The following is a 1975-nucleotide window of genomic DNA, read 5'->3' as shown; positions in this document are numbered from 1 at the left end:
TTGGGATCATGTACCTTTACATGGCAAGTCTTGATTCTCATTTTTTTCCCCTTACCTCTGCCCTCCCTTCACCCCCTCCTCCCCTCCCCATCTACAAACACTTTATTTTCATCTTTTCATTCTCTCACATTTTTTTCTTTTCCCTTTTTGTTCTTCCCCTACGTATCACACCTTCCCTACACCTTTAGCTCCTTTCCTCCCATTTCTAAATGTCAGTAATCTTATTAAAAATATGGAACGCTTCACGAATTTGCGTGTCATCCTTGCGCAGGGGCCATGCTAATCTTCTCTGTATCGTTCCAATTTTAGTATATGTGCTGCCGAAGCGAGCACTTGAGTATCTTCTTTGATTTTTTACACATATGTTTTTCTTTTGCTTTTCTGGTCCAGATGTGCACTTGCTCTCTCTCTCTCTCTCTCTCAACACATTCTTCTAGGTTTTACTTTGTGGGGCCTCCTATAGTGAAATATGTGATGTCTATGCATTACATGTTTACTGAAAGCAAAGAAATTGTCACCTTAACTTTCTTGAGCTGCAACATTCTTCAGAGACAGTCTTCTTGTGGATCACCGTCCCACCCAGATCTGGATTCCATTTGTCTTTTTCCAAGCATGCAAGGCCAGGGGCAATACAAATGCACTCAGCAGGTTGGAATATCTAACAGAGAATGGAAAAGAGGAAAGGAATTTCATTTATATTTGATCTACATCTTGTATTCCTCATTCCAAACTCATCAAAGTCTGTCCTCTTTTGTTGGCAATTAATAAGCATAGAGGTGGCTGCTAGTCCACGTGGAAGGAAATACCGGAGTGAGGAATACGTGTTTCCCCATAAAAAAGTACTTAGCACAGTGCCTTAAATGAAGTTAGTATTCAATAAATGCTATTACATAAGCAAAATAATTAAGAAACTGAGATGAAAGTTATTTTGTAGTTTGTTGTTTATAGACATAGCTAAAGGAGTAGAAAAGTATAAGTGGTAGAGACAGGGAAACCAAGTACATTCTACAAAGTTAGGTTTTCCTCTCTGGTTTTTTGAGTAAAACTATGCTTTGTTTTAATTATCATCCATGAATATAATCTGCCTCAGACATATAGCTCCCACACCAAAAAAATTTACTGATATTTTTTCTTGGATCTCAGGGCCATAGAATTAAATTAACCCTAATCTCTGGTTATGACACATTCCCCTCCCTTTTTCCTTCCTTCCCTTCCTTAGTCCTCTTGGTCCGCTTTGTTCCTCCTCCTTCCTCATGTGCTCATTTCGGGGAGTCTTAAACATAAATACCTCAATTGTCTTTATTTGTTGTGCTGAATTTGGAATTTGTATAAACATTGAAAGTGATAGACTTTCCACATCTGGAGGAAAAAAACTGACATTTCTTTTGTTGTCCCCCAGCATTTTAAAGGCATAGAAGTCTAAGTGTGGTTTTGATTCAAACTTTGCCCTATTAGCCAACCACAGGGAGTCTGGGTTGAGTTAGAGGGAATGTAACAAAACCTGACAATGGAAGTCTAGTGTGGTTTGAAGTTTCATTATGAAACTTCGATGTCCTTCTGCTTTTCACCCAGTTGTGTCATAGAAAAACAACCAAACCAAAATTCGTTTCAATTTTTGCTAACCATCTGTTTAGAGTAACATACATACATGATTAATATTTAAACATCCTGTATTGTAACTAGCAATGTAGCATAACATGTTAAAATTAAATTATATACTTCCTCATAAGTATTTTCTTACTTTCCTTTGATTTATAAATATGATCACACACACATACATGATACATATAGCTGTTCCTAGGTATTCATGGGGCACTGATTCTGAGACCTTCCTGGGATACCAAAATCCAAGAAGTTCAGAGGTCCTGCATAAGATGGCATAGGAGGGTTGGGGATTTAGCTCAGTGGTGATGCTGCCTGCCTCACAAGTGCAAGGACTGGAGTTCAGTTCCCTGTACCAAAAAAAAAAAAAAAA

At 38.0% G+C, this 1975-nt stretch overlaps 1 long non-coding RNA gene and 1 other non-coding gene across 2 annotated transcripts in view; both read right to left on the bottom strand.

Annotated features, from left to right (window-relative positions):
• Positions 1 to 1975, bottom strand: part of LOC104856069 — a 38875-nt gene that overhangs the window by 27254 nt on the left and 9646 nt on the right. Inside the window, exon 3 of the long non-coding RNA XR_778551.1 lies at positions 519 to 658. This is a non-coding gene — a long non-coding RNA (uncharacterized LOC104856069). The remainder of the gene's footprint in view (positions 1 to 518; positions 659 to 1975) is intronic.
• On the bottom strand, positions 227 to 333 carry LOC117286402. The gene has a single exon (XR_004517575.1). It is a non-coding gene; the product is annotated as a U6 spliceosomal RNA (small nuclear RNA).

The sequence above is a fragment of the Fukomys damarensis genome, unplaced genomic scaffold (assembly GCF_012274545.1).
Source record: "Fukomys damarensis isolate Sample0158 unplaced genomic scaffold, DMR_v1.0_HiC HiC_scaffold_16, whole genome shotgun sequence".
Classification (NCBI taxonomy): domain Eukaryota; kingdom Metazoa; phylum Chordata; class Mammalia; order Rodentia; family Bathyergidae; genus Fukomys; species Fukomys damarensis.
This window is presented reverse-complemented; position numbering and strand designations above follow the sequence as displayed.